The sequence below is a fragment of the Meleagris gallopavo genome, chromosome 3, assembly GCF_905368555.1.
Source record: "Meleagris gallopavo chromosome 3, MGAL_WU_HG_1.1, whole genome shotgun sequence".
NCBI lineage: Eukaryota > Metazoa > Chordata > Aves > Galliformes > Phasianidae > Meleagris > Meleagris gallopavo.
In genome coordinates this window covers 70,689,003-70,706,308 of record NC_139406.1, presented here as the reverse complement: position 1 = coordinate 70,706,308, position 17,306 = coordinate 70,689,003, and the positions used below count along the sequence as shown (strand labels likewise).

Genomic DNA, 17,306 nt, shown 5'->3' with positions numbered 1-17,306 from the left:
AACTGCGAACATTATTTAGTGTCCAAATTTTCCACTTCTGATCTTTGAGATAGAAATTATTTGCAAAACCCACTGAAGTCAATGGAAAGTCTGTTGGCTTATGTCCACCTTTTCTTGACTTTGATGTCAGTTATCTCTGCCTCTTACTTTCTCCAGCACAGACAAAGACATAGTGGTTTCTACCGCTGGAAGACACCTCAAAGATTGTTTTCCAGTTCAGATATCCATTGAGTTTCAAGTTAGCTACTGACTTTCTAAACTTTCCTGCAGCAGAGCTTTGGAATGTACTTTTGGCTATTGATTTTCAGAAGTCCATGGCTTTCAGCCCTAGCCTTCAAGATTTGCAGCCTATGGACAACAGCGTCATTGCAGTAACCAAGGATGCAAGAGATGGAACTCTTTGGCAAGGTATGGTGATGATCAAAGCCTTAGAGGTAACTTTCTTCTCCAATTCTCTCTGATGCAGCCTGGTCTGTGAACATATGTGTGATTCTCCAGACATTAGAGGTACAGGTGTGAAAGGACAACTCTGCTTTAAGATCAGATGGGGAGAGCCAGGCTGGCTTGATTTATTTGTCTTTAAGTGTTGCCAAAGCAATATTTGGGCTATCATCTTGTGTTTTATTGAATACCTACACTTAAATAAAATCAATGGGCCAGACTTGGAATCTTTATTTACAACAGGTCCTCCTCCTCGTCCTCTTGGGAATTTGTCATTCAATTCAGTAGCAGAACCAATTGAAAATTAGTTTGTTTGTTGTTGGCTTTTTTTTTTTTTTTTAATTTCACTAATGTTCTATTTATATAACAGATTGGTAAATAGTTTGGAGCAAAAATGCTTTCACTGCCTCCTCAAAATTCCTTCTCAAGTGCTGTTTTCTCAGAATACAACCTATTAAAATTATTCCCTTGCATTTTGAAATTACAGGACATATCTCATTTAATCAAGGAAAATGATGCTGAATTTAAGATACTATCCGTATAGGCAAAGGTCATAAACGAAACAGTTTATTACATATTGCAACCAATATACAATGAAAATATAAATCGTTCACTAACAACTTGCTTGAATTCAGTCTATTTTCTTCTCTTATGGCTTATTACTCAGATGTTTCACTGGGAACCTCTTCATCACTTCTATCACCTTCATCATCTTCAGCTTCTTCCCCACTTCTAGTGCTTTCACCATTCTCAACTTGGAATGCAAATCTTCACTGTCTCCTCCCAAGGAATTTCAAATATGGTATTTCCTAAAACCTTCAATGTAAACTCCTGGTTTTATCTTATCCCATACTGCCTTAAACCAATGACAAAGCAGTGCTGCAGTAGAACCTCTTTATCTTTCCTTTAGAGGTTACAGCAGGATTCCCTGTCAAGAACCATAAGGGCTACAAATGCTCCTTAAAGGGATGTTCTCTAATACATCAGGCACCTGCAGTTGTGACATTCCTCCTGGTACGACTGCAAGAGTAATATTCATTTCTCCAATGATATCCTTAACAGCTGATGTTAGATATCCTTTGAATGTACCTAGGACAAATATTCTCTTTTTGCATTCCAGCACACCTGGTCTCTTGTTCCAAACGATGTTCAGCCAATACTTCATTAAATCTGTAGATATCCATCCTTGGTTTTGACATCTAACAATTATTCCAGTAGGCAGCTGGTCCTTCAGCATTGTTTTACGCTTCAAGATCACATACGGTGGCAATTTCATACCATCTGCTAACACTGCCAGCACTGCTATACTACACATTTTTTCATTCCCCAAAGTTTTGATGATGACGGATTTTGTGCCTGCTTCTTCAATGATGTTATTGGTTGGCTTGTCAAAGGAAACTGGTGTCTCATCTGCATTTCCTATTTGGCTCAACAGATAATCGTGACCTTTATACAATCCAATCACGTAGTGCTGGAATGGAATGAATTTTTGGGGTGAAGTCAGAAGGTAGATGTTGGCAAAGCAAAGTCCTTCTCTGTAGGCAAAAGTCATTATGACTCATCAGCTGCATGCACCAGCCATTAATGGTCTTGAATTTTTGCCATGGAATTTATTATGCTTGTCCTATTTCTTGAGATTTCAGTTTACTGATATGCTGGGTAATGGTTTTTATTTTATTTTATTTTATTTTATTTTATTTTATTTTATTTTATTTTATTTTATTTTTTGAGCACATGCATTTTGCATCTTTGTTCTGCCTGACATGGGGAGTGGACTAGAAGACCTTCAGAGGTACCTTCCAGACTCAACTGCTCTGTGGCTCTGTGTGCTGTGTGCCTGCGATACTCTATGGGAGTGTCCTTTTTCAGGCACCGAATGATTTCTGCATTGAGTTAGTGCATAACAGCTTCTGTTTTGATTTTTTCCATCTTGGCACATTTGCCTCAGTAACATTATATTTCCTCTTGGATTCACAATTGTTGGTTTTTTTTTTCTTTGCATACAGTACCACTGTGAGATTAAAATTTGCATTGTAACTCCTGCTTATACTATTTTTATGTCTCCTCTTGCACAGTCACACTCATCCCCAGATATTTTGCTGTTTTTCAATTTCCCTAATACTACAAACAGACAAAAAGAAACCCGTCTCCATTCAGTGGAATTCTCTCAACCACCCTTACGCTTAGCTAATGAGTGATAAAAACAGTAGTAAATCACTGTGTTGTCCTGTTCAAATCTCGGGCCATTTTGGGCATAACTAAACACATAAACTAATGAATTTCTCATGCTGCATTGCCATGATGTCATATCATGCAAAGAGATGTCAACTTTCAAATTTTAGTTTAAACATTCTGGAAACAAAACACCCTGATATTACTTCTGGATACATGGAGTATTGTTCAGTATTGTTAAAATTTTAGTCAGATTTAGTCAGTGGGTTTTGGTAGTCAGGAGACTATCAATACATTTAGTCTGTGTATCATTCAAGAATAGCTAATTGTTTATTTAACTATTTATTAAACTAGGTCTGCATATCACATGGCCTGTGAAATCATCTTTTATTTTTTTTTGCCAACTGATCCTGTAGACACTGCATGTACTCCCTAGTAGAGGTAATTTGGCTGTGTAGTACCCATAACTACGGCCAGGCCTGATGCCCATCGAGGCACACATACCTCTGGTCTACTGTCCAGTCAACCAAATAGCATTTGCGTACCTCCACATTTCTTCTGGTATTCCCTCGCTATAGAGAATGTGACAGTTATACTGGATCTTTAACATAGACATTTCACATGAGCAACACATGATACATAAACTACATAGATAAACCATGTCACGTTAAGTGATCATAACAACCTAAATTCAACCTGTTTTGTGCATAAATGCATAAAAGAAGCTATTGGGAAGTAACACTCTGGCAGTGGAAAGATACTGTCTTGAAATATTTTACCAACTTTTTAAAATATGGAAGTCTATAAAAAGTAGAATGAAATTATCTGCATTGAACTAAAAACTAGGCATATAATTGCTTGAAACTAATCACTAGCACTGTTTGAAAATAACAACAAAATAAATTGGTAGCATCCTACACTTCTACTACCTTAATCTATAATGGTAAACACTGAACTTCATTTTTTTTTTTTCAACCAGGGACTAATTCCAGATAATAAACTATATGAGGCTGTGATGCCTCATAGCAATGGAATGTATTTAACTTCTTTAATTAAGCTACAACCGGATCCATTTTAAAAAGAGCATTCTTAGTTCATTATTTTGGTAGGTTGGATTTAACTTCACAAGTTACAGAGTAGAACTATTTTATAGACTTTCTTTATTATTTGAATGGTAGACAAATAAAAGTGAACATAAAAAAGGTCATTTGTTTTTGAAAGTTTTATTGCTACAGTTGCAGATAGTACATATAAGTGTAAAATGACTGGGGCCATATTAGTTCCGCTATATATTTCTGGTTTTGCTCTTTAAATTAAAAAAGTGTGATGGCATGAAAAACAGATGCTTTCAGCCCATTTTCCTCCAAAGTGAGAAAAAAATGTATGTTCCTTCTGAGATGCTAGGGAAATTGTATATAGGGATGGATCATTCCAAAAATGTCTCTAGTTCCTATAAAAAATTATTTGGAATTAGCATAGTAATTCACAGACTTAAATCTAAATGTTGGATATTAGTGCTTGAAGCCTAAGAATACAAAGGTTTTCTTTGTTGCAGAATCTGTGTAAAACCTCAAAACAAGACTGCATGTACATGTGTTGCATCTTACTTTCTGGGAGAGGTCTTGAAGTGGAGATAGCTGAATTGCTGCGGATCTGCTCCATGCTGAATAATTCTGCAGTGCAAAAATGCAATGTGCTGTGAAAAGGGAAATGACTGGAACTCTTCTCTTGGCAGGTCTGCATAATCTTGCTGCTTCTGAGTGTAGTCAAATATCAGTACAAGTAGATCTTTGCATTCCCTTTACTTCAGATATTCTTGTATATTCATAGTAACAAATAAACCTGGGACAGCTTACAAACTCTTCTGTGGGTGTTTAGATTCCTCTTTTTGATTAACTTCTGATTCATTAGTGTTAATGTAATCTCTTTTCTGTGATATAATATGCTAATTTTTGTCCGGTTATTTCTTAAAATGTTAATACATACTATTTTTTTTTTTCTGGTTTGATTTTGCACTGAGGTTATTTCACTTTCAATTTTATTTCAAGAAATTTTAGAAATTTTATGCTAAAACTGAGGATAAGTGTTAAGAGTACCAACCAGAATAAATGTTAGATTATCAGTAGAGTATCAGACGTCTTTTTTAATGTGGTTTTGTACTGGCATATCATGTACATGTGTCAGTTTCAAGTACTAGCACTACTAGATAGTCCATGAAGTATCCAGATAGAAAACCTGCTCAGTTGGTACTGAATTTGCATGGGATTTTGCCTGGAAAAATGCTCTAGTTTTCATACAGCTGACAGTGCCATACTCAAGACTGATCCCTGACAAAACTCAAGGAATCATCACTTTAAAATTTGGGTTTCAAGATCAAGTTCAGAATTATCCACATTACCCCCACTGATTTCATTAGTAGCATTTTTAAGGGCAATCTTTGTCTTTGCAGTTTATAAAGCTGTAACAGAATTTGCAGCATGCTCTTCATTTTAAAATCAAGAACATTTGAGTGGGAGAGAAATGTGGGGAAAGGACTTGAAGAGCTTCATCTTAAATACAGCAGGTGAATAATTATGTCATTATAATCATACATATACATATATCATAATAATGTTCAAACTCTGTTAAATGTTTACATGGTCTAAGTATATACATATGTATATTTCCTTCTCTAAATATCCTTGTGATATAATAGAAAATGCATGCTTTTGAAACATGCCTTAAATGCATTTTCAGTCTCCAGTGTAGTATTTCCTCAAAAAAACAGAATGAATGTTAACTGCAGTGATGGCTTTTCCTTGGACTCAACAGTCAGTGGGAAGAAATATACCATTTAAACTGTATCTTTGGATACATTACTTAAGCACTGCTTGTCAAATGTATGCAAAACAGTAGCTACAGTTACAGAATTATAATGAGAAATTATATGACAAATGGTTTTAGAAAAAAAAGATTATTTGTTTGTGAAAACAGAATTATATGTTTAATTATTTACACAGCTTTATTACTGAATAGAGGAGGAAATGCCTTCAGTATTTGAACAGTAAAATTAAGAAGTACCTATAAAATGTGGAACTGGTTGTAAATATTATTAGGTCCTACTTTAATTTGAAATTGATGTGGATGTAAGGACCCAGCACTAGGTCAGTAGTGAGCAACGGCGACAACTCTTTGTGTGACGGTCAAAGCATCTGGTGGAAGTACCCACTACAAAATGTTTTTCTCATACCTACAGGTAAGAGATAACTAAGCAGTGACTGCTGTTATCAGAGTTTTCCATGCAAAAGATTCAGAGTGCTCTAAAAAAGTATCTGACGTGTGACTACAATGTCGCTAAGTTATGACAAGGAAATATCTGTGATATGACAGTGGCATCGTACAACTGTCAATATAAAGTAAGTGCGATGGGATTGCTCTGTGCTCTAAAGCAACTGTCATGTAATGCGGGCTGTGACTAGGCTGTAATTGCAATGTGACTGCAATGTGCCAGCAGAGTGACTGATAAGTAACTCCTAGAAGAGAGGACTCTCAAGTAAAATCAGCTCTAATAGTTTTAAGTGCTGTGGACCCTATCTGCGGTGACAGCAATGTCCATCAACCTCAATGGGCTTTCAGTTGGCAGCTCATGAGAGGCCAAACCAGCTTATTGCTTGTGGCTGCATCCTGGATCAAACATTCTGATGTCCGGTCAGGCTCTTGGGGAGGTCCCAGTGGTCTGAGTGATTGGGGCCAAACCTGCACAGGTCAGATGCTCCTTCTCTGTGGAATTAGTCCGAGGCTCTGAATGCTGCGGGCAGTTGGAAAGTGAGGAGAGAGAATATTACAAATTAATTAAGAAACAGGGAAGAAGTATTATATTCACATCACAGATGGAGATATTGTTGTTCAGATTAATTGATTTACCCTGAAGCTATGCAGCATGTCATTAGCAGCTTTGTGATTGCAGTGGCTTTGGTTGAAAAACGTTTGTCACGGATTGTATTCAATTTTCCAATTTATCAATGGAGTAACCTAATTCTCTGTAGGAGAAATATACTTTTTCTTGTAAAAAGAAAACTGTCAGAGATTTTCTTTTTTTTAACTGCCAAGATTCCGGTTCTTCTCTTCTCCCCTCCCTGACACAGATTTCCTTACCTTTGCTTCAAATAATATTTGGAACATTAAACTAAAATGAGGAAAAACCAGATGAAAGAGTAAGCGTATTTGTACTTCATGTTTTCTTTTATCTTTTGGGAATACAATGTTCATCTTTACTCTTTAAGGAGTTCTGGGTGGAAAATGAAAAGATGCATCAGAGCACCAATTTTGCATTTAAGATGAAGGCATGAATATGTTTTCATCAGTAAGAATGAAGAAGACAGTGGTGTCCTCCTCTTGTTAGTTCTTGTTTAGTAAACAGGGATCAAACTTATTTTCTATACTGAAATAATTAAGAAAAGAAATACAATGTGCAATAAAGGTAGTAATAATTGTTAGCCCAAAATAATCTTCTGATGAGAATTACAATCTGTAATCTGTGCCTCTTACTTTAAGTTCAGCTAATACCTTAAGTAAATGCTTTTGTTTTCTTTCCATATCACTGTATTTAGTGTCCTGATCATACAGTTTGAAGCCTACCATTTGCTGACTTCTATCTATATTCTATTTCACTTAGTACTTATTGAATAGACACAACAGATGTGCTGGAATGTGGTTTGTAGCATAGCAAGTATTTTAGAAAACATATTAATTTGGAGAACATTCCTTACTTGGGAGATTGTACAAAGTGAACTCTAGACCCATCAGGTTGTAAAGGCTCGTGTAGAATTGTTGCAATCAGTCATACTAATTTTTCTTACTGCCTTTGGAGTCAATAATCTAAGCAGTAATATTTCCTTAGATCTATTGTGTCAGTCCAACTGCTGGATGTGCAGTTTACCCAGAAATTCAAAGAAGTTATGTAGTCAGATCTCTGTCCCCTTGCACTACCATGTTCAAAAATCCCAAATACCTTAGTTCATGTAATGGATTGTTGGTATGTCTGTCATTGCATTCAGGTCACAAATCAAACCAGCTGTGTTGGAAAGGAATGCAAACATCACTCAGATGGAGAGTAATGTTTCATACTAAATAAAGGAGGAGAGGAGTAGAAGTTTATCCTATCTGAAAATGGTTCTGTTTCTGCATACCAATGCCTTTTATCAGAAGAAACACCTGCAGCCACCATAAGTTCCACCTTCAAAGGCAACATTTTCATCTTTTCTTTTTTTTTTCTTTTTTTTTTTTCCTTTTTTAATATAAAGGAACAAAATAAGTATACTGATGTGCAATTAATTGTAAAGGCTCACTGCTGAAAAGATTTACTTGTGGTTCAGCAGTGTAATCATCTGTTGGGCATTTGCTATAAATCATGGGTGTCTGCTGTTGTCTCCACTAATTAGTACACTAACTTATTATTAAGTCCCTAAAACGTTATACGAGATCTGGGCTGCACACAGAATTACTGGGAGAAAGGAAACACTTGAAGTTTTATTGCACAGCTACAAAGCATACAGTAAATGTCTGGGTGGTGGACAGTTGTAATGCATGAGACGAGATGGAATATATATCCTTTAGTAACAATTCTACCCATCCATAAATATAAAAAACCTTTATTGTGCAGGCTTCAGTGTGCCAGTTCAGTCACTCAGGCACCAAATAAAGGTCTCAAGAACAATAATTCAAAGCAACTGGTACAGTAGAAAGTGAAGTTTTAAACAACAGTAGACAAGTTGATTAGAGCCTTTGGAGATGCAAGCCCTGAAAAAAGGTTAACCTTTGTGAACTTTGAATACAAAGCTTTCAGATGAATTTTATATGAAATCTGGTGACAAAGAAAAGCACTATTCAGCAAGGGCTGATTAATTGAGTTACACTTCATTGTAAACCCCTGACAATGATGGAAAATAAATTTAGTAATGTGCTTTGTAGCCGTGCAAGTTGATGGGATCTCACTAAAAAGCAAGAAACAGACCACATAAAAGCCCTGTTGAATACCTCTGAAGATAGTCTGGTGAGTGAAATGTAAAGCCAGGATTTACAAATATTACATAAGTGAACACTGTTACTGCACTCAGGCTGAAAAATCCTGTTCAAATCCAATAAGTGGTTTAAGATGTGCAAATAGAGGTTTCTGCAGGGAGTCAGGCATTAGAAGCCACCTGGAGCATGTGGTAGAGATTGTATCCATCAATACAGCAGCTGGGTTGAAATTATAAAGAGAGCTGCTTTCCATCACGCTTGTTTTAATGCATACATTTCTCCTGTCACTAGCACCCCAGGAAAACTACTAACTACAAAAACGAATGGTACCCATTACCTGATATTCATACTTGTGACAACAGAGACAACAATCACAACACAACAGTAAGCAAAAAAACTGATATCCAAATTATTTTTAAGTTGTTGTGGTGGAAAGATCTTGAGAACCAGTTAGTTGGTAATATTTTAATAACACTGTAGGTTAGAAGAATGAAGCAGGCATCTGGCATTCAATCTAAAGTTTCCTTCTGCTCCACACATTCCATCAAATCATGCACCAAAGCAGTTTAAACAAAGATCAGTAAAATTTTGTTCCAAGAGGGGGAACCCCATGTAAAGTTCAGCTGCATGCCAGCACCGAGGAAAATGTGACAGTAGTTTTCATTGTGATTGTTTCAAAATAACATGGATTTGCCTTAAATGTGTTCCCTATGCACAGAGAGTGCTTGTTAGTTATACACTACCATGCAGTGACTGCAGAAGCAGATGCAGGAGGCAGCTGCTTGCCCCAGGTAGCCCAGCAAAAAATATCAGTTTCTACAACTGGCAGGGGTGAAGGGGTCAGAGAAATGTAGGCCTCACATTACAAAAACTCCTGAGAAAATGATGCACAAGTGCCACTCAGAAACAGGAAAGGAAACTGTTAAATTGCTCGCTGTAAAGTCGTGTTAAAAAAAATAATAATAAAAAAAACAAGCAAGCCATATTGCATGAGCAGGGACAGACTGTGCCACTAAGTCACAGGCCCATGCCGTGGGTGGTGTTGGAGCAGCATTGTTCCCCAGCAATTAAAATGAACATGCACGCCACACGAAAATGCAATGTGTTCTTCCTCTGTGAGTTGTGCCCTCCTTCTGCCTGCATTCTGCTCACCAACACTGTGATCGTGACAAGCAGCAGCACTCCTTGGTGCTCCAAAAGAGCTGTGTGATTGCAAGCATTTTTGGTGTCTGTGTGCGAAGAAGGAACTGAACTAGAATCCTCAGGTGCTTCCGCTCCGTCTTCCAGTGTATCAGTTCCAGAGTAAGGAGCTTCCAATCCTGTACTGAGATCACTGTGGTATTCCACGCTGATTTGGAACAAATGCTGATGCTGGTTCAGCAGGTTGTGCATGAGTGGGTGAGATGTAGCTTGTGTAGGCATCTCTGTGCAGGACAGATGTGCAGGGAGGTGCCCACTGTCCTAGATCATAGAATCATAGAATGCCATAAATTGCATGGGTCCTTAAAAATCATCCAGTTCCAGGTCCCTGCAATGAGAAGAGTTGCCATCCACCAGCTAAGGCTGCTCATGGCCTCATCCAATCTGGCGCTGAATGCTTCTGCGGATAGGGCACCCACAGCTTCTCTGAGTGGCAGTGCCAGGGCCTTGTTGCCCTCTGAGTTAAGAATTTCTTTCTATCATCTAAACCTCCACTCATTTAGTTTAAAGCCATTCCTCCTTATTCAATCCCTGTCAGACCAAGCAAAATGTATGTCTCCCTCCTTTTTATAAGCTTCCTCAAGTACTCAAAGGCCTCAGTGAGGTCTCCCCAAAGCCTTTTCTTCTCCAAGTTACACAAGCCTGACTTCCTCAATCTTTCTTCATAAAAGAGGTTCTCCAGCCCTCTGATCATCTTCATGACTTCCTCTGAATTTGCTCCAACAGCTCCACATCTTTTCTGTGTTGGAGGCCCCAAAGCTCCAGATGGGACCTCACAAGGTCCCCCATACAGGGAGTCAATCCCCTCCCTCTCCCTGCTGCCACTCTTCTTCTGATGCAGCCCAGGATATAGTTGGCCTTTCAAGCTGCAAAAGCACCTTGCTGGCTCATATCCAGCTTTTTGTCCATTGGAACTCCCAAGTACTTCTCCACAGGTCTGCTTTCAAAGAGTTATCCCAGTCTGTACAAGTATCTGGGATTGTCCTGATCCAAGTGCAACACCTTCCACTCAGCCTTGCCAAACCTCATTGGATTCTCCTGGGCCCACTTTTCAAGCCTGCCTGTGTCTCTCTGGATGCTATCCTTTCCTTCTGTTCTATCAACTGCATCACCAGATCAGTTTCTTATCATTTTTCTTTCCCTTCTTCTGATTTTTTTTTCTATAATTTTCTACAAAGAGAACAGCAGGTTTGTATTCAAGCTTTACCACAGAGCAGCTTTTATATCAGTTAATCATTTGTTGTGTGTTAGGAGAGCTGACAACAATCCAAACTCTTTCATTGTTTTCTTTGCTGTGGAGCTTATTTCCTCTGTAGCCAGTCCAATTCAAATGTTTTGATGAGCTACCACAGCCCTGCCATGAGCAATTAGTGGACCAAACTCATTGAGACATTTCCCTTCTTCTGATCTCCCCCTTACCTGAATAGTGATAGGGATTGCAGGCTGTAAATAGCGGGGTGAGAAATCCTCCATGTCGCACACGTGCACATAGATTCTCATTAATCCTCCAACCCAGCTCCTTTATTCCAAGACTCTTGCTTACCAGTCTGAAACAATATAGTTATTATAACAGTCCGCATTATTTCTGAGGACTGTTTTCTGAGGTATTGATGGAGGACGGAAGAGAATAGAGGTTTCCCACTGTCCTTTCCTCCAAATTGTGGATCCTTTTCACTCAGAAGAAATCTATATCTCTTTCTGCTGCCATGGTGATTCAATGACTTTGAGATTATTTTGCTAAACCTGCCTCTCCCAAGAGACAGTGATTTTGATTCTTGCTGTTCTTAGACAGGTCAAGAATCGCATTAGCTTGGGTCAAAAATGTTCCCAGTACAAGGAGGTGAGTTTCAAGATCTTGACAGAGCAGTAAAAAGGACTCACTCTTGATTCTTGTGATAGACATTATGATGATGTCAAATAAAAGCTGTTTTGCTGAAAGAAAACTCTCAGGGTACTGCTGTGGGCAGAGAAGGATGAGGGGGGAGGGGGGGTAAACCATCCATCTACAGAGGAGGATTAGGAAGAATTGTGATAGCATTGGGCATAATAAAGGAAGAGATGGCAAGAGGATGACATTCTCATTTTACATCTCTGAAGCCATTTAATTTGAGACAAATTGTGTGGTAGCCACCCAGTAGCCCAAAGGAAGAATCATGTTTATGCTTTGCATAACTGTGATTTGTGTCAGACAAGTAGCAATGAAAAAGGCCTCTGTTCTGGGTATGCACGTGCATGCAATCTGGTCCATTCACAAATCTACTTTCATTCAGTGCTCTTATTTATGTATACACCAACCAGCTATACAGTGGAGCATGGAGCCCTTTCTGAGGATACAGTTGAAAAGTTAACCTACTTATCTTGAAACAGAACTGGGTAAAAAGCAGAACTTTTATGTCCCGTGTCAAAAATAATTCTAAAAGAAATGATCTATTTTGAATCGTGATTAGAAAAATTACAGGAATTTCCCAAAATGGTTAATGGTAACTTTGTTGTGATTATGTCTAATACTGCAAATAATCTATCCATATTTTCAAGATAAGATTTTATTTCCTATTTGGGAAACTATGCTGAGAGATTCCACAAACTGGTATTTCCGAATCTTTATTTCTTACCACCAAAAGTTCAGTAAAAATTGATTAAACCTGTATCTATCTTGAAATTCTCTCATCATGCAAACTACATTTGTGTTTTAATATCTTACATGCCAAGATTCACACAAAAACTGAAAAGCACTTTACAAGCAGTGTGGGTTATGTCTAATGGTAATTATTACATCCATGTTACGAGATCTGGGAGAATGCTGGTTGTATTAACAGGTTTCTTACCTTTCTTCAGTCTCACTTTGAACATTCAGTAAATCTGGGCTCATTCTGATGCTCAGTGGGGTGGTTACATTCACAGCTGTGTTTTTCCAAGGCTTTAGCAATGTCTTCAAATTCTTACACCAGTCCAGTATAAACGCAGGACTCACTTGCCACGGGCAGAGACGCAGCTCAGGGTATACTAAGTGCCCAGCTAATCAGCTTCTCAGCTCTGCTTACGTTGTCATACTTGCATTCTGCTTTCAAGAAAACGTTTTGGGATAGAATACATTTCAGTTTATAGCAGTAATAGTGTGCTGCATATACACTTTTTCCTCAGTAACCATGAACTTTAACTTTTCTGTATGAGTACAGAATATGGCAAGGAATTTTACTTAATGTTTGTGTCATGCCCTGACCTGTTGCTCATGACTTCTTTCTTCATCTGTTATTTTTAGCTGACAGCCTTGTAAATGTAGACTTGCCAGTAAGTGGAGTTCAAGTTCAGTCTCAAAAAAAAAAAAAAAAAAAAAAAAAAAGCTTTTAAAAAATAAACATGTTGTCTAAATGTTAATTTGAAGAAAGAAAACATTTAGGGTGTGACAATGTCAGAGTTTCTGATTTCTGTGCTTTAGAAGGAAAAGAGTAAGGAAAGAAATCAGATGAATCCCTTCCATGGAAATTTGCAATTTTGTTAAAACACCAACAGTTAAAGTCATTAATTTATGACTCATTCAGAGCTGCAAAGCAGATTTACCTATATATGACAATACATACCTGAACTCTCAAAGGCAGTGGAACTGTGGGTTGTTTGTCTTGGAAAGACTTTTTTTTGTCATAATTTTTGCAATGTATATATATTTTTACAAGAAATTTTGTCTGTTTCTGCTATTCTCAAAGAATGCTAACGGGGAAAAACTGACACTGCTCTCTAGTCCTGGGAAAGTTATTAAGGGATTTGATTCCCTCATCTAGAAGCACGGACCAATGTTCACTCTGCAAGGGCTGGGGTGGTGTGTCCTGCTGCAGAGGGGAAACACCATGGGTCTGCTTTCCTGCAAATCTTCTAATTCTCAGCATTAACTGCAGTAGATTTCCACTGCAATGCAGCTTCTTTGAGGAAGTTCGGGTTAGATATTAAGAAGAATTTCTTCTCGGAAAGAGTGATGATGCATTGGAACAGGCTGCCCAGGGGAATGGGGGGCCACCCTAACTGGAGGTGTTTAAGGAAAGGGTAGATGCAGTTGTTAGGGACATGGTTCTGTGAGCAATAGCTGTGGTAAGTGGATAGTTGGACTGGATGATCTTAAAAGCCTTTTCCAATCTTAATGATTCTACGATTCTCTTCAACTGGGATGAAGGAAACAACACAGATGCATTTCACAGCGGAAAAGATAATTCAGAGATCCATAAAATGGACTTGAGGGCTCCAACTTAGTCATAGAAGGACCTCAGGCAACCAGGCCAGATGTAAATGTTTAGATTCACAATCCCAGACTCTGGAAAAAACCTGCCAGTGTTATGGTAAAATATGAAAAGATATAACTTTTGACTAAAAATTAAGATTGTGTAGAATTTTTAATATATCTTGAAGTCTTATAAATCAGCTTTCCTCATGCAAATTATAGTAATTTTAAATGACAGACTGTGTAGGAAAAAGGTTGTCAGAGAAAATCTTTACTTTCCAGTACATGAATATCCTCTTGGCTGAAAATTGAATGCAACCACTTATTTCCTGTCCTCATCTACTTTGCACTGTTCCTTTTCCTCCCTTCCTTTGTAACTGCCTAGATTAGGCCACATGTGATCAATTTATGGATGACTCAAAAGCTTCACCAAAAATATGTCTTTTCTATGCACTTTCTGCCATCTTTACCCTGTGCCCTCACTTTAGGAAGTCATTTGAAAAAAAAGAAAGAAAAAAAAAGGAAGAAAATACACTAGGTTTTTCTTAGAATGACCCTGATCTCCTACTTTGCCAGAATGGGATTGACCTAATTTTTTTCTTATTATTTCATATAACATTGAAGCTGCAGAAACATAGCTTTCCCTACCGTAGAGAAATTTGTATACAATTTGCTGTTTCTGGACCAGTTCCAAAGTTGCTATATGGGGATTAATGGTCCCACCTGATCTGAACACAGTGCTTAAATGTCAGTAGTAACATGGGAGCTGAACTACAGCATCATTGTTCACCATCATAACCTCTGTAAGTATCAGAGGACATCTTAACACTTATGCCTTCACCTTTTTATTGAAAGTACTCCTTAAGAAAGTGAATCATCACCTTGGGGTACATTTTAATTCACAAGGGACTCCTTAACCAAAGGCTTGATTCTGCTCAGACTGAAAAAAGATCATGAGCCCTTTTACTGTCTAACAGCCAGATTTTGATTATTTTTCAGTCTTTGTTTTTCAGCTCCTTCCAAAATGAACAGTCAACAGAGATATGCGTCTTCTAAAACTGTAGTATATAGAAGCATGGATATTTTTATGTGGCAGAGATCCTGGCTTTATTGTCAACCATTAAGCCAAGTTAACTTACATTCAAATGTTCAAGTTCAGTTTGCATACTAGTGTTGGAAGTGAACAAAGATATTTGAATATTGCATAAATTGATGGAATTCTGACTTTTCAAAAGTTGTATTTTTTTCTTACTCTGTGAATATACCTGCTTTCCGATGTATGCTTCAATTGAACAAATATTCTCTTTATTTCAATGCTCAAAATGTATTTATAAGCTATGTAGTTTTCTTTGTTACTGCAAACTTTCCTTTCTCTCTAGCCTCCCTAGTCCCTCATAAATAAAACAGACCACAGTACATTCCTATTTTTTTCCATCAACATCTCCTTACTGTATTTATCTTTGTATTTTTCAACTGACAAAAGTTAAAATTAAAATAATATTTCTTTCAATAAGAACTGTTAAAAAAAATTGAAGTAGGACAGACTAATTTCAATTAAGTTTTTGCATTTTATCGATTTGCTTTGATTCTACAAGGGCTGCTCTGAAAGTAATGCCTCTTATGTTTTTATGTTGACCTACGGTATCAGAGGCCCATGTTGGTGGCATGGCAATAGAGACCAAACCTTCTCATCAATATTCCGCTATGTTTTGTTGCCATGTGAAAGATGGCAGCAGAGGAACAGTATGATAAAATGGCGTCTGACATGGACGTATGGATGAAACAAAGCTGTGTCATTGAATTCCTTCATGTGGAAAAAATTTTTATTCACTGACATTCATCAGAGCTTGGTGAATGTTGATGGGACCAAGCTGTGGATCTGAGCATAGTGAGGTGGTAGGTGGTGCATTTCAGGAGTGGCAATAGCGACGTGAATAACAAGTTTTTGCTACAGCTATACAAGTATGGTTATGACATGCATGCTTTGTTCATAACTGGTGAAAATGAATAGCTAATGGTGATGGCTCTGTTGAAAAATAGTATTGTGTAACAGAGAATTTGCTCTTTCAAGTAGTGTTATTGTGCTTTTTGTGTCTGTTGTTGTATCCATGAAATAAATAGGCGGCATTATTTTCAGAGTAACCTACATGTATTAAAATGACAACTCAGCTGGAGTTTGTTGTTAGATCTAATAAGGACAATGAGCCTTTTCAGGTTGGCACATAGATATCAGCAAGTTACTTGTGTATGCTTCTGCAATATGTATTAGGTATCTTGATGCAAAGCAAGTATAAAAAAGTCTTTACTCTGCATCTGCTACTAGCATAGCAAAGCAATATCCTAAAACATGACAAACATGGAGAAAAAAATTAAAATCTATAGTAATATTTATATTAACATAAATTAGCATAAATATCAATGTCTGGTTTTCAAATGGAGTTTGGCCAATTTTACATATTTTTAATAAAAAGTAGTTCTAAGAGATGAGGGAGGTGCACTTAAAATTCTCTAATTATGACTACATTTTTCCTTCTTCAAGGAAGATTCTGTCAGGGTTACTCCTGAAGGCCTTGAAATAGCAAATTTTCTGTTTGTGGCACTGAATTCATTGAGGAAAGTATTTACATTGCTTTCTTGTTTGTTTGTCTGGGAAAGATGCAGACCTTGATCACTGATGCAAAGTATTGTGAAGTGCTTATTCCTCTCTATTACTGAATTTCCTTCTTCCTCCATCCAAGTGTAATCCTTTTGCTCTTTTATGTATTTACAGGTTATAAGTGTCTCAAGGAGGACAAAGACATTTGAAAGAATAAAGGCTGTGTTCCAAGAATGCAATATTGATGTGCTGAAAGAAACAGAGAATCAGAGAAAAACTTTATAATTGAAAATAAGCCTCAAGCGAGTGTAAATTATGCCAGGTGTTATGTGGCTTTTGAATGGTAAAACCTCGTCATCCTCTTTTTCTGTTGTTCAGTACTTGCAATCTCTAATAACAGTGTAATTCAGCTCCTTCTTTGTAAAAATAAATTGATAAATAAAATGAATGTTTGCATATACTTGTGTGTGTATGCATATATGTATACCAGTGAACTAGCATCTACATATATATATAAAGAAACATATTCTGTTCTTCTCACTACAACATATTCCCAGGTGATCCTGGGCAAGCTACACTAAACAGAGATTCTGCACTAATTTTTCTGTTAACAGGTTTGATCTGAGATATTTCATCCATGTTCAGAACTCGTTGCTCCCATTGACATATATGATAGTTTTGTTTTGAACA

General features: G+C 37.4%; 1 long non-coding RNA gene across 1 annotated transcript; it reads left to right on the top strand.

Moving 5' to 3' along the window:
- Positions 1–279: 279 nt before the first annotated feature.
- LOC146544764 (uncharacterized) lies at positions 280–17,074 on the top strand. The gene is made up of 2 exons (XR_014882614.1): positions 280–408; positions 16,791–17,074. It is a non-coding gene; the product is annotated as an uncharacterized LOC146544764 (long non-coding RNA).
- The last annotated feature ends 232 nt before the right edge of the window (positions 17,075–17,306 follow it).